Raw genomic sequence first — 15,878 nt, forward strand, 5'->3', positions numbered from 1 at the left:
AATATTTCTAGGGCACAGTAATTGTAGCAAATTTTCCAAAGTGTGATGCCTGTTGCCAGTCCAGGCAATGACCTGCCAACAATGACACCTGCAGCACAATCACCTACAAGATCATGACTGGGGGCAGAATTACTAAAGGAGAAAAGGACGAACATCGGGCAAATGACTGGGGCGGGGTGGCGAAGGACCCCTGTAGGATTGAACGAAACTGCTCCTAGCACAAAGGGACTAAAAAGGCAGACAGGCAGACCGAACAAGGTTTTGAAAGTAATATCCTGGAACGTGTATGAGCTTAAAACAACGCTAAATAAAAGGGCTGTTTTGGGATTTCTGCAGACAGGGGATCTACTGTGCCTCCAGGAATCCTGGCTACTGTCACAATTGTTAATCCCAGGATTCGAGGAGTTTCAATATCCAGCAAAAAAGTACAATTTGTTTGGAATGCCATCTGGGGACTAGCCATATATGTAAGTCTCGGTATAACAATACAGTCAGCTAAATCCCCTATGATTATGGATATGGTCCTGGCCGTGCATCTGCGAGGCCTGAAAATGGATGGGTCCCCATCAGCGATGTTATTGTTGAATGTGCACTTCAACTGTAAGGATAGCCCCCGACATAGTCCAATGAGGGAACTGGTTGATACACTAGAAAAACTAATCAGCCATTACCCAAATTGCAGGATAATAATGGCAGGTGATTTTAACACTCACAACCTGGCAATAGGAAAAAAAACACACTACTCAGGGACCGAGCTGGCAACATGCTATACTCATTTTTTAACACCCACCGACTGAGGCCCATACAAGATGTGCAAGACATCATCCATGTCAGAGTAAAACATCCCCTGCACATCCATAAATCAACTATTGATTAAGTCTTTTTGAGCAATGCTCTCTAAGAACAAGTGGTCGAGTTCTCAAAACCAAAGCAGCAGACTAGTGACCATCTTTCTCTGCTCACAGCAATCTATCTATAAGTACGCCACTCCAAGTGCATAAACACCCTGAGTTCATCCAACAGGGAAGATATTCACACGTTATTGAGATGACTAAAGTGAAATAAAATCAACACATCAGGTTTGGCAGCCTGGAAAAACAATTGGCTGACAAATACCAGTGACCACACAGAGGAGAACATATTTCTAAAATGGCTAAATGTGGCGTCTGAGTTGTACCACCTACTGCTGGGCAAGCCAGCAAGCTCTTCTTTGGGGTCCAAAGAAAGGACGTGTGGCTAACACCAAGCCCATTACTCTAAGATTCTGAAAAGTAAGAGAACACTGAGACAGAATAATTTTAACCTTAAATGGATGGGTGACGAAGTGTCACATCACAAGTGGATCTCAGCAAGGAACACAAAGGAGAGAAATATGGAATTTTAAAAAACAACACGAAGAATCCTAATGGCTATGTTGAAGCCATCATTCTTATATGATACCAACTGCTTGAAGCTTCAGGCCCTGTTTAGTTGACTAAGAATCACTGCACAAGATGCTTGTACTTTTCCATTGTGCCTCAGTAAAACTGCTTTTGTAACGCAAGGCTTGCTTAAGAAAGATACGGGAAAAGAGGAAGATGCTAGCTTAGCCACATGTATTGCAGCATATCACATTTAGGAATATTTCTGGTACGTGCTGGATTGTGCATATTGTTACATGGAAAAGTACCAGGGCTAATACATTGCATTACAGTGGAAAGTCCCAGAAGCTGCCTCATTGGGACACATGGTCAGTAACTGTATATTTTGGACTATACATGGTACAGCGCAGCCTAGGCTTTTGCTAATTGGTCAAAAAGGCCATGCTTAATTTGTACTACGTATATTATGATTATGCATCTTCTTGTGGTTTGTGTTTATGAACGCTGTCAGAAACGTCACATCTTTGGACACTCAGTGACTATACTGACTGTCTCCGTGCTGCATGTATTTTGTATTGTTTGTTGGTCCCCAATAAATTCTGCTTTCTTCTGTGCTGACATGTCTATATTCTTCTAATTCCTAGCAGAAAAGCAGAATTTTGTCAATACATTAACACTGGCAGGGCCATAACCGTCGAAACGGAGTTTCGAGTCATACAATATTGAAGAACATCAGAAGTAACGGAGCCCCAGGCTGAAAAAAGGCTGCATTTTGGCACCTCTGCTTTTTACTTTATATACTGCAGACTTCGGTAATTCAATATCAACAGCCAACCTGTTGGCACCCAAAATTGTGCAGACTAGATTGTTTTTAATGCAGTATGCAGGGGATATGGTATTAATGGAGCACACAAATACAGGGCTTCAAATAGCATTGGATGCATTCAGCATTATAACTAACAGCCAACACCATTAAATCAAAGGTAGTGATCTTTGGAAAACATGCCAACACACTTAACCCCTTAGATGCTGATGACGAGCTCAGCTCGTCATCAGCTACGGCGGTCGTATGCTGATGACGAGCTGAGATCGTCATGTAACGCGGTATTTTTAAAAATGCCGCACACAGCGGGAAAAGCCGCGCAGCGATGCGTTTAAACATCATTGGAGATTGGGCAAGGTCTAATTAACTACTACATCCAAATGCAATCATCTGAGTGTGTGTTTAATGAGACATGGCAAGCCCGCCAAACACATTTCTTCTATAGAAGCAAAAACTAATCCAGTGACGTATGCCTTGTGCAAACTTAACTCCAAATTGTATATTTCATCCACTGAGCCAATTCGAAAGGTTATAAAAGCTAAGCTACTACCCTCAACTTCCTATGGGAAACTAGTCTTTCCTGGTGCTCTGGTCAATATCATGGAGTCTGCCCACTGCTGCATGTTTAAACGGATTTTCCAAATTCCTGCTCATGCACTCAATGCCTTGGTACGGCTGGAGTTCGGCCTAAGTAAACAATCCTACGAACATTGGGCATCTATCATCCATTACTATCGAAGAATCTGTGCAGCGCCTCCAAACTCTATGAAAGCAACCCTGAAAGTCCTTTTTACAAAAGGCAAAAACCCCAGGGCAGATTTTCTATCCACTACCTGTACTAAACTAAATCTTGACCTGTCCATCTGGGGAAATTTTATCCATCAACCAGGAATTTTAAAAACGATATTTAGAAAACAAGTCAGACTTTTATCTAGGCAAGAAGACCTAGGGCTAATAGAAACTTCTAGAAGCAAAATATGGGTCCTAGTCAGCTCCTACAAGGACAAATTAAGCCTGCAGTGTCTAAACTCTGCACTGAATAAATCAATTTTACACAAATGTTGTCAGTCAGACTCATGGTTTTTCCTATAAAAGTAATAAATGCCCACTAGAAATCCCTCAAGATGGTCTCCTCTTCTTGACTGTGCCACCGATATGAGGAAACCTTGGCTCATCTAGTCTGCATCTGCCCATATTTGATGTATGAATGTTGCTCTTTATTAAAACCACTGTTTCTAAAATATGACACATGCACTTGCTCAGAAGCAATGGAACTTCTTTTTTTATCCAGAGACCCCGATGGAACTGGCAATGCTAGCAAACTTTTCACTACTAATTCAAGGACTCATAAGCAAAAGCCCAGCTGTGGTCTAAAGGCATACCGAAAGTTAAATATTGTGGTCATATATCAAATCGCAATGGTTAATTTTTCCTTGTTTAATTGTATTATTTGAAAATCAACTAAATGAAATGACATGTTGATGTTTTCACAAAGAACTAATATGGTTCCCATAACGATATACTGTGTGCGTTTTTTGTAACAATTTTTAATAATTGAAACAATTAAATGTATACATTCATTCTGTGATCCGTGCAGTCACATTTTTTAGATCTTTCCACATAAGTGCCATGTCAACCCTCAACTCTCCTATTTTGGTTTCAACTGAAGTTTGAGAGTTGTGATTGGCCTGAAGGATAGTGGCGAGGTTGCCCTCTGGTGGTGGAGCCTTGTCCGATGAGCCGGTAGTAGCATTGCCATGGCTGGTGGCATACTGGTCAATGCGGGTTTAAGAAGCTGCAGAGTGCACCGGTTTGCCCTTGCCCATTTTCCCCCCAGTGAGAGAGGGCAACAGCCAAGGAATAAAGATGGGCCTTCAGCTCAGGTCCCCAAACGTAGCTGAGCCAGTGGCTGGAACTGACTCACATGTAAGAGATGGATGTCTCCTCCAAAGAGCTCACTTGCTCACTGCTCTGGGCGATGTAATGCTCACATCCCAGTCTGCCGAAAGCCGGGCACAAGAAACACTGGCACGCAGTAACAACCCGGCTGCCTGGTCCGTGGTTCGGGTGGTGCACTCACTATGGCCCCGGGAGAGCAGGCAGTCCCAAGAGGCAGGGCAAAAGAGTATGAGTGACTGTGATTTCTCCCCCAGAGGCCACTCTGGGGTCCTGAACTTCAGGAGGTACAGTTATGGCAGGTATCGACTTGTAGCTTCACGTAAGGTCTGCCACTGTGTTTTGTGTCTCTGAGAGAAGGGATTCAGTTATATTGCTTCCACTGCCTGAGGGGGGGGGGGGCGGAGTGGGAACACTTGCAATGGTCTCAGTGGAATCACTTGCATACTCGACACATATGCAGACATTGTTCACATGCAGGCAGGGTTCATGACTATAACCACACCTTCCCTGCTCAGCGACTAGTGCATTAGCAAATTCAACCAGAGGGGCCCAGGGCTCATGGGGGTTGTGCTTTCCACCACTCTGTCCCTCCACAGCCAACAGGTAGGCGCCCAAACTGTTCTTTACATTGCCTCCTTACCAGGCTCGGTGGGAAAAGCTAGATCCTATCTGGTTCACCAAGATCCTATCACTCCACGGCTGCACCGTTTCAGGACTGTAGACAGCAGATCTCCCTGATTGCCTGCCTTCAAATGGAAGTCTTAGGGCCTGCTCTCCCAAGCTGCTTGCCCTGCCTGGGACAATGGAGCAGTACAGCCAGAGTCAACAGAGGAGTGGTGGCCTCTACTGCATGGCCCAAGCAGGTAGGGAGATAAGGAGGTCCAAGCCCACGGGTCCTGAAGTGGCACAGGAGATCTAAAGGGCCTGGCTGCGGATGCGGCTCCTGCCACCCAATCCCAGTGGCAGCATGGTGCTTCCTCTCTACACCGCAGGGCAGGGAGCATGACGCGGGCCCTGCTACACTTCATCCTCCAGGCCTTGTTTCCATAGCTCACCTCAGCTCACCTCAGCTCCTCTTCCGTCTAGGTGGTCTCCTTCAGGAGTCCAGCCAGTGATTTGCAGCCTCCTGCAAACCTGAGCCTCCGGCGAGGCAGCTCTGCTGCACCTCCATCACTGCTGGTGGAGGGGGCCACCACAAGTCAGGCCTCTGGTTACCTGTGCTTCCATGGCCAATTGTGCAAGAGCCACCTCAAACCAAAGTGGCGCAGCAGATGATAGTTCAGCGACTAGTTTGTGTCCCCTGGCCACCGAGTTCTTCAGCCTGCAAGCTTAATTTCATTCCTGCGGACCCTTGAGAGGTGGCGAGGCTGGTTCAGGGAGCTGCCATATTGCCTTGCTCTCACCACGACCCAGTCCGAATTTCACCACTTCTGATTCTTCCTTCCCAGCCCTCTGAGGTCAGGACCAATAGTGCTGCAGCTTGAGGGAGATCTTGAGTCCCAGTACTAGCGCAGATGTATGGGGATGACAGTGGGGTCTAGAGAACTCTTAGAGTGCGACCGCCATCTTGACGCTCTTGGCCACACACCCCCCATCTCTTTTTATTTTACTATTTTTCAATTTATTAGCATTTCCTTAAAATTACCTTTTCTCTCAAATGATTCCATATTGTTTTTTTTATTTATTTGTATTCCTTTAAAATTGCCTTTCCTTTAAATTGTTTTCCATGAATTGGTTTCCTCCAATGAGTTTTAAAAGTTTTTGTTTTTCTATTAATTTGAATACATAAGCTTGTGACGCCATTGAAATTTAGGCAGGCTCATTGTAATGAACAGAATAACATTTGCCACCCATGTTGGGCACAGTATGAAATGTGTCTGTCCTGCTCTCAACACATACCCGGCCTCTCTCGACAAAACCGAGGGCTGTTGATGCTTAGCAGCTCAATTGATCAACTTACAGCTGCACCCTTCACTCACTGAGGCCCAAGAAACGTGTTCTGCCATGGAAAGTGCAGAATGATTAACAGGGACCTTCCAGATATGGTCCATCCTTCACCTCTTTTAGCATGTCCCAGGCAGATGTTCAGGATCTGATGTGACACAAGCCCAGGATGTGGTAACATCATTAAAGCAATGAGTCTTCTTGGTGCTTTATTGCAGGCATGGATTTGATGCAGATGCAACCTTAGGGTAAGAGTGGATTGGCTAAACCTTGGAAGAAGTAGGAAAGGGGAGGTAGACCTTGACTCACAGTGGATGAGGGGGGAGCAAACAACAATCTCCCACTCTTCATAGAAGAGCCTCCCATTTCATGTTGTGCGGCCCCATGCTCCTTGCAGAACTGCCTCTCAGTCCCCAATTGCTTTGTTTCCCCAATGTCATTTTTCACAGATTCAACTACAGAGTTGTGGATTTTTATTTAAGAGCACATTTTATTCTGGGCCTCATCATTTCAGTTTTCACATTCTATGCATATTTGTAGAACCCCCAGCTGGCAAAGTGCAGTCACCAGTAAGCAGGACTAGTTGATGGTGTTGCACATGGCATGTGGCGGCATAGTGGATTATTGTATTAACTACGGAATTCTGTTTTTTAAATCCTGGCCACAGGTTTGAATCCTGGCAGTTCCACTGAAGCTTCCATACATCTGAGGTGTATGCGTGCTATTTAGTTAGATAACAGTAAATCTAGTTACTCAGCTCCAAGATGCCCAAAGGACTGAATCTGAATTTACAAATCCATGTGTTATGTTAAGGTAGGCCAGCACAGGGGTCTTGAATATACCATAGAACAGTGTCAGGAACCCTTTCTGATGGCACAGAGCAGACAGGGGCTACAGGGCCAAACTATGGGCATTGTGGCTTTTTGCTGCTAGTTTCCTGGAGCCCAGCCTACTATCAGTCCTGAACTTCTGGGCCAAGTACTACCCCTTCATCTCTTGATTATCAGTAGAAGCACAGGTGGAGTAGGCCAAGGCATCTCCGGGCAGAGGTATGTGCAAGGCAGACACCGGATCAATGCACATGGGATAAACAGTAACAAAATAAGCCAATTGCCCAGCCAGATACTTGCATTAATGATAAAAGAAGCATTTAATACAAGCACAAAGTATATCAACAGCACACTAGATAATATCTGCAGTCTGCTAGTCATCAGCACACTAGTATTGTTCTTGGAAGTAACACCATGTACACATGTCCCTTTTATTTGGGCTGGTAATTCCCCATTCGATATTAGAGGTGATTTTCGGATGTGGCCTGCGTTAATCAAAATACAACAAAGTTTAGTTCTGCCATTAAGAGTCAATTGGAACAGTACTAAGGGCTAGGTTTCTGCAAGTCCTAGGAAGGCCTGATAGCCTAGACCATTCTTACCTAACACCTGCCAGTTAGTGAGTTTAGGGAAGACAAAAGGGCATCTTCTTGGGCTACGGGAGGGCTGCAGTATCGGCGGTCTCCTCTGGAGTATGTGTCTGGGCTACCACAGTCTCCAGGTGGCCTGAGCAGTGTCAGATGACTCCTCTGCAGCTTACCTCAGGTTTGAGTAAGTGTTACCATGGGGGCTGACGCTAGTTCAGGTCTCTTTTGGGTGATCTTTAGAGGCATAGTTACGGTAAAATGGCGGAGTGTGGCATTAGCCTTCCTGGCTTAAAGCTACACTCCACAACTTCAGAAAAGCAGGGCTGCACCATATTAACAAGTATATGGTGCAAGCTGGCATTTTCCCTTATGCTGGCGCTAAATTTAGTAGCCTAGCGCCAATGCTGGCAGCCTTGCACCATAGTGCAATGGTATCTGCTTTGAGGGGAAGATTGTTGATGGGCAAGAAAGTCTGCCTTCCTGCACATAAACAATCTTTTAATGCAGCATACATAGGAGGATATTCTCAAGAACGTGTGATAACCATTGCAAAATTAACTCAGCTCAACTTTTAACATCTCAGTCTATCGTGGGAAAATTATGCTGTGTTAACTAAGTAAACAAAAGAGGTGATGGACCGAATGTGGATCAATGTCACACATTCAACCCAGTCCAAAGATCTGGGCCCAAATCCATCGTTTTTTTGCACTCCACACCACCCTGGGTTAGACAAAGGCGATATGCAAATCAGCTCTGACCCTGTGCCCCATGGGAACAGTCCAGTCCGAACTACAAAAGCCATGTCCTTCCCAGAAAGGAATCAAGCATCCGAAGACTGGACCGGTTTCGAGGTAACACCTCTCATCAGCCCGGCTAGCTTGACTCCAAGTGGTGTGGAGTGCCTGGGACCCACGTCTGAGCATCCCCAGCGCACTTATGGCGGCAATTGCAAACAAAACAGGTGATGGACCGAATGTGGATCAATGTCACACATTCAACCCAGTCCAAAGATCTGGGCCCAAATCCATCATTTTTTTGCACTCCACACCACCCTGGGTTAGACAATGGCGATATGCAAATCAGCTCTGACTTGTGCCCCATGGGAACAGTCCAGTCCGAACTACAAAAGCCATGTCCTTCCCAGAACGGAATCAAGCATCCAAGGACCGGACCGGTTTCGAGGTAACACCTCTCATCAGCCCGGCTAGCTTGACTCCAAGTGGTGTGGAGTGCCTGGGACCCACGTCTGAGCATCCCCAGCGCACTTATGGCGGCAATTGCAAACAAAACAGGTGATGGACCGAATGTGGATCAATGTCACACATTCAACCCAGTCCAAAGATCTGGGCCCAAATCCATCGTTTTTTTGCACTCCACACCACCCTGGGTTAGACAATGGCGATATGCAAATCAGCTCTGACCCTGTGCCACATGGGAACAGTCCAGTCCGAACTACAAAAGCCATGTCCTTCCCAGAACGGAATCAAGCATCCGAGGACCGGACCGGTTTCGAGGTAACACCTCTCATCAGCCCGGCTAGCTTGACTCCAAGTGGTGTGGAGTGCCTGGGACCCACGTTTGAGCATCCCCAGCGCACTTATGGCGGCAATTGCAAACAAAACAGGTGATGGACCGAATGTGGATCAATGTCACACATTCAACCCAGTCCAAAGATCTGGGCCCAAATCCATCATTTTTTTGCACTCCACACCACCCTGGGTTAGACAATGACGATATGCAAATCAGCTCTGACCCTGTGCCCCATGCCCCAAGTATTCACAACACAGTGGTACCATGCAATAGTCTCACGACAAAGCCTCAAATGACCTTGTAAAAACCAATGCGGCGCTGCAAAAATGCGGAACACGAACACAAAAAAAGCTGCGATGAGGCCAATTGCGATACAAAAATCTGTGAAAGCCAGCGACAGGCATGCAAATCACACACGTCAGGTAGAAAAAAATCACTATAAAAGTAGATAAAAAACAGACAAACAAATGCCAAACAACAGCGAAGCACAATGGAAGTTGCCGGAGCAAGTATAGAGGACAACCAAAACCCCACAAGCCCCCCGGAGGACCAACCAGGGACCTTGGGGTCAAGGAAGACCAAGGAGAAGAAGAGTAGGAAGAAGTGGTTCGGTCTGCAGAAAAACAGGATCCTGATAACGGAGGTGGTAGAACACCATCAACAACTGTTCGTCACCTCCACTGTGTCATTTGCAACCAAAAATGGACTATGCAGTCCATCTGGGACAAGGTGAATGCAGTGGGAGTGCTGAAGTGGACAATGGAAGAGGTCAAGAGGCTCTGGAATGATGTCAAGCGCAAAACCAAGCTGAAACTCGCCAGCAACAGGAAGGCAACAATGCAGACGGGAGGTGGGAGTCCGGCGCCACAGGAGGAGCTGGACGATATGGAGGAATCGGCTGTGTGTTGTAAAACAGAAAAAGGAAATCAATAAAATAACAGTGGACCTAAAGAAATTAATTAAATAATAGTGGAGTGATTATTGCACATGAAACTTTTTACTGTGGATTTCCACCAAGAAGGGAAAGGTTTTTTTTTAATTTAGAGTCTTTAAACAACTACATATATTGTTATATTGTTTGACTGTTATCCAAGGATCTAATAGTCCTTTCAGTTTACTAAAGAGAGTGCTGTCATAAAGTTCTATTGTTTCATATTTTGAGCATATTTTTTCAGATATGCCAATGTCACCCTTTGGTAGTAGGATGTTGCGAACCACAAAAGCACCTCAATTTTTTGATATATTTTCACACCTTACTTTCATGAAAAGATTGTTGACATTTGCGTTCCTTGATTGTGTGGTAATTTCCTTTTGTGGAACCACTACTACCACTTTGTGAAATATTTTTATGGAGGAAATGGTGTCCACAGTCATCAGTGGGGAGACGGTGGCAGGAGTTGGGTGACTGGACACTGCTCAACATGACCGGACACAACAGCACCAAGGTGAGTAACGACCAGGGACTAGGGGGCGGGGGAGATGGGCACAATGGCACACATTTACAATTGAGTTGAGCACATCTGCGGACAAATCATACCCAGCCCCCAACTCCCACCAAGAGACAATTGTACCTAAGTATGCAACATCTCAGCACTGCATAAGCACAGAAGTCAAAGGCACGTCCCATTAAAGAGAGAAGAGGCATCAAAATCGGAGCTGCAGGGGTGACTCCTCCAAAATGCAGCACACAAACATAACATGCAGAGCAGATCAACTCTGACAACAATGTGGTACAAACTGCAACACGTCCACAACAGAACACAGGACACAACTTGTGTCGCTTGTGTGTAGACACTGGTCAATCACATTTGACGTTACAGTGAAATGTGAGTTGATAATGTACAAGTACAAACACACTTCCGTTATGTTGTCAAAATGTCCACTGACCCCCATCAAATAGGCAGCTCCTCCCAAACAGCCACAATTTACACAGTCATGCAGTCTGTATGAAAACACATACAATGCGACAACATACATGTGAACACAATGTTGAACAATCATCTCCCCTTCACTTTGCAGTGGGAGAATCAACACCTCCTGCAGAGAAGCCCAAATCTCTCTTCTCTGAAAACGAAGAGGACCACCACAGCTTTGACTCTGAAACCTTCCAACAGCTTGTGGACAGCCTCCGCAGCCCACCTCCAGGAGCAGGGGAGCTCAGCTGCTACAAGGAGACCCCAGCCCCTGCACAGACCACACAGCAGGCAGCACCCACCACCAAGGCAACGTCCTAGGACCCCCACAAAAAACACATGGCCTTCAAATGCAGTGTGTTGGGGTGCCAGGAAAATAAGGCTGAACAGGTGCGGGTGGGCTTCGACCTCATGGCAGACCAACTAGATGCCATACGTCAAGTCAAGTCAAGTCATAAAATTTATATAGCGCACTACATACCCAGAGGGTTTCAAGGCGCTTAGGGAGGGGAGGAGGATTATTTGTCAAATATCCATGTTTTAAGTTGCTTTCTGAACGCTAGGTGATTCTGGGTGAGGCGAAGGTAAGCGGGGAGTGAGTTCCATGTTTTGGCAGCCAGGTATGAGAAGGATCTGCCTCCCATGGTGGTTTTGTTGATGCGAGGGACAGTGGCGAGTGCTTGGCTGGAAGAGCGAAGTTGGCGGGAGGGGGTGTAGAAGGACAGTCGAGAGTTGAGGCAATCTGGTCCGATGTCGTAGAGTGATTTGTGTGCGTGGGTAAGCAGTCGGAAAGTAATCCTCTTATTGACGGGTAGCCAGTGGAGGTCTTTAAGGTGCCCAGAGATGTGTTCGTTGCGTGGGATGTCTAATATGAGCCTGGCTGAGGCGTTTTGTATTCGTTGTAGTTTCTTCTGGAGTTTAGCGGTGGTACCTGCGTAGAGGGTGTTTCCGTAGTCCAGTCGGCTCGTGACTAGAGCGTGGGTGACTGTTTTCCTTGTTTCGGAGGGGATCCAGCGAAATGTTTTTCTGAGCATGCGAAGGATGTTAAAGCAGGAAGAGGATACGGCGCTGACTTGTCTGTTCATTGAGAGTGAAGAATCCAGGATGACGCCAAGGTTCCGTGCGTGGTCTGTCGGGATGGGTGCATTTCCGAGGGCTTCCGGCCACCAGGAGTCGTCCCATGCAGAGGGGGATTTACCTAAGATGAGGACTTCTGTTTTGTCTGAGTTCAGTTTCAGGCGGCTTTGTTTCATCCATTCGGCGACTTCTTTCATTCCTTCGTGTAGGTTAGTTTTGGCGGTGCTGGGGTCCTTGGTGAGAGATAGGATCAGTTGAGTGTCATCCGCGTAAGAGATGATGTTGAGGTTGTGTTGGCGGGCGATGGCCGCGAGGGGGCTCATGTATACGTTGAAGAGGGTGGGGCTGAGTGAGGATCCTTGTGGTACGCCGCAGATGATTTCAGAGGCTTCGGACTTGAATGGTGGGAGGCGGACTCTCTGGGTTCTTCCGGAGAGGAACGAGGTGATCCATTCCAGTGCCTTTCCTTGGATACCGATGTTTCTGAGGCGTTGTAAAAGGGTGCTGTGGCAGACTGTGTCGAAGGCTGCAGAGAGGTCGAGGAGGATGAGGGCGACTGTGTCTCCATTGTCCAGTAGAGTTCGAATGTCGTCTGTTGCTGCGATGAGGGCGGTCTCAGTGCTGTGTTTTGCTCGGAAGCCGGACTGTGAGGAGTCGAGGGATTTGTTGGCTTCGAGGAAGGCGGCGAGCTGGTTGTTGACAGCTTTCTCGATGACTTTGGCCGGGAATGGAAGAAGCGAGATGGGGCGGTAGTTTTTGAGTTCGGTGGGGTCTGCTGTTGGTTTTTTCAGAAGGGCGGTGAGTTCAGCGTGTTTCCAGTCTTCTGGGAAGGTAGCTGAGGTGAAGGAGCAGTTGATGACGTCTCGGAGGTGCGGAGCTATGACGGAGTCTGCTTTGTTGAAGATGTGGTGAGGGCACGGGTCTGTGGGGGATCCAGAGTGGATGGAATTCATCAGGCGGATGGTGTCCTCAGTGGAGATTGGGTTCCAGGCGTTAAGGGTGTTAACGGGGGGAAGATAGTCAGCTGATGGTAGGGTGGGTTGGCTTCCGGGTTGGTTGTCAAAGCTGTTGTGGATGTCAGCAATTTTGTTGTGGAAGAAAGAGGCTAGGGAGTCGCAGAGGGTTTGAGAGGGGGTGATGTCGTTGGAGTTGGCCGAGGGGTTGGAAAATTCCTTGACGATGTTGAAAAGTTCCTTGCTGTTGTGGGCGTTGTTGTCGAGTCGATCCTTAAATGCTGTTCTCTTGGCTTTTCGGATCAGTTGGTGGTGAGTACGGATGGCGCTTTTGTCGGCGTCCTTGTTGCTGGTGGATGGGTCTTTTTTCCAGGCCTTTTCAAGGGAGCGGCATAGTTTCTTGGATTTCTTGAGGTCTTCGTTGAACCATGAGGCCTTCTTGATGCCAAGTTTGTGGTGGCGTTTTTTCAGTGGTGCTAATGTGTCGGCGGTGTTGGATAGCCAAAGGGTGAGGTTGGAGGCGGCTTCGTTGGCGTTAGAAGAGAGGGCTGGGGAAGTTTGAAGGAGCGAAGTGGAGATCTGCTCCGCGGTGATTTTGTTCCAGTTTCTTTGTAGAGTTGGTTGGAGGTGGATGATGGGTTTCGGCTTGTTGTAGGAGAAGTGGACGCAGCTGTGGTCAGTCCAGAGGAGATCCGTAGTGTGGTTGAAAGAGACATGGTTGCTGGAGGTGAAGATGGGGTCGAGTGTGTGACCTGCGATGTGGGTGGGGGAAGTGACCAGTTGTTTAAGTCCGAGGTTGGCGAGGTTGTCCAAGAGGGTGGCGGTGTTGCGGTCGTTGATTTTCTCAAGGTGGAAGTTGAGGTCTCCCAGAAGGATGTAGTCTTTGGAGAGGAGCGCGTGTGGGGTGATGAAGTCCGTGATGTCTTCACTGAATTTTGCGCGGGGTCCTGGTGGTCTGTAGAGGAGGGTGCCTCTGAGTGTGGTCTTGGGGTCGATGTGGATCTGGAAGTGAAGGTGTTCGGAGTTGGCAAGGTTGGCGTCAGAGCTGGTTGAGATGCGGATTGATTTCTTGTGGACGATAGCGATTCCTCCTCCTGAATGGTCGGTGCGGTCTTTGCGTGTAATCTTATAGTCATCAGGGATAGCGATGGCGATGTCAGGGGCGGAGGAGGCGTTCATCCATGTTTCCGTTAGGAATGCGACGTCTGGAGAGATGGTGTCTAGTAGGTTCCAAAGGTCAATGGCGTGCCTGTGGACTGAGCGGGTGTTGAGAAGGATGCATTCTAGGTGGTTGGGGTCGGGAATCTGTGGTGTGGTCGGAGCGGAGTTGTTGAGGGTGCCGGTGAATTTGCAGGAGAGGCAGGAGAACGGTCCATGGGTGCGTCCAGGAGCGGCTAGGACGCAGTTGGGGGCGCGATCGGGGTTAAGGGCTAGGAGGGCGGCGGCATCGTAGGTAATGCGGGGGGGCTGGGCTGCGCGAGGGGCAGGGGGACTGGCGCTGGGCGCGGTCCAGGCGCGGACGGGCGTAGACGGGCTTACCTTTGGCGCACCTTCGGCGTGGCCGAAGCGCGTGGACGCTGCGCGTTGGGACATCTGACATAAATGGAGAGTGGAGGGGGGCGGAGCGTGGGAGGGTCCGCTGGGAGGCGTGGACGTGGAGGCGGGCCAGGGGCAAAGCACAACAACAAGATGGTGGGGGGGCTGGAAAGTGAAACCGGGAGGGCGCAATGCGAAGGCTGGTAATTTCGAATGTTAATAGGTACCAGCGTGCACACACAGAGAGTCCCGGTAAGAGCGCTGACGAATTTTAAACAACCTGTCTCATTGACCACTCAAAGTCCCTAATGGACACCCACAGTCCGCTCCATGCTCTCCGACCCGACCCGACCATGACTAACATCGCTGGAGCCCTGACTAAGGGAAAAGAACAACTGTCCAGTCAGAGTGGCTCTTGTGATGTTACACAGGAGTTGGGAAACGTGCGGAGGGTAATGCAGACCATGAAGGGGGCACAGGCGGAAACAGTGGCTGCCACGGCGGCACACCAGCGAGTGGTAGCAGGGTTCCTCAATGACCTCAAGACCATCATCATGGCATTTCTGCCACAAGGCCTGGCACTGATGCATGCTGCTGCTACCACTCCATCCACATCTCCGTCCCCTGAAGTGTCAGTGCCTCATAGTGCTGGAGAAAGGCCAACTCCCCACAAACGTGAGGCACATGAAACAGCAGTGGATGAAGATGAGGATAATTCTTCCTTAGTGGTAAGAAGGAAGCAGTAGCATCCATCTCTGCCATATTGCCTGTTTCCGCTTGGTTCTGCCCTCCACATCATCACCTTCCACTGTTCCCCGATACACTCTGCGACACTCACCTTGGACCTCGATATGGACTGCCATATGCTGTTTGATCGCCAATGACTCAGCAATCAGACTGCAAACTGAACTCTTCATCTTCTGATGAACTTGTCATTCACTGAAGGACTCTGGCTGGCCCTCCACGGGCCAACATTTTAATGCGGGGTTTGCATGACCCTGTACTGCTCCAGATGCAACACTCTACAGAATACGCATTAAACTTTTCTAATCACACGGATGTGTCATGTCGATGGTCTTTCAAGTGTGAAAGTATGGATGAATGTAGGCTTAATGAATTCCTCTTACGTCCATGTGGCTCATGTCCTTGAACTTTTGTCACAGGGTGACACATTGCCGAATTCGGTCCGGGTGGGGCAGACACAACAGGGACACACGCATTAGTTACTTCCTTGTCCAACCCAGTACAGAACCACACCCAGAGCCCCAGGGTCATTGTTCAGACCCTTATGCAGGACTGGACTACGCCAGGCCAGCCCACTCCGCTTACGTTCACAGGGGGGACAATGTTACATGTCCCAGGTCTTCCCTGTAGTGATCTGCTGATCAGAAGTGTAGTTTTCAGCATGCCACAGCCACTCCCCAT

The sequence above is a fragment of the Lissotriton vulgaris genome, chromosome 8 (genome assembly GCF_964263255.1).
Source record: "Lissotriton vulgaris chromosome 8, aLisVul1.2, whole genome shotgun sequence".
In the NCBI taxonomy this organism is placed as follows: Eukaryota; Metazoa; Chordata; class Amphibia; order Caudata; family Salamandridae; genus Lissotriton; species Lissotriton vulgaris.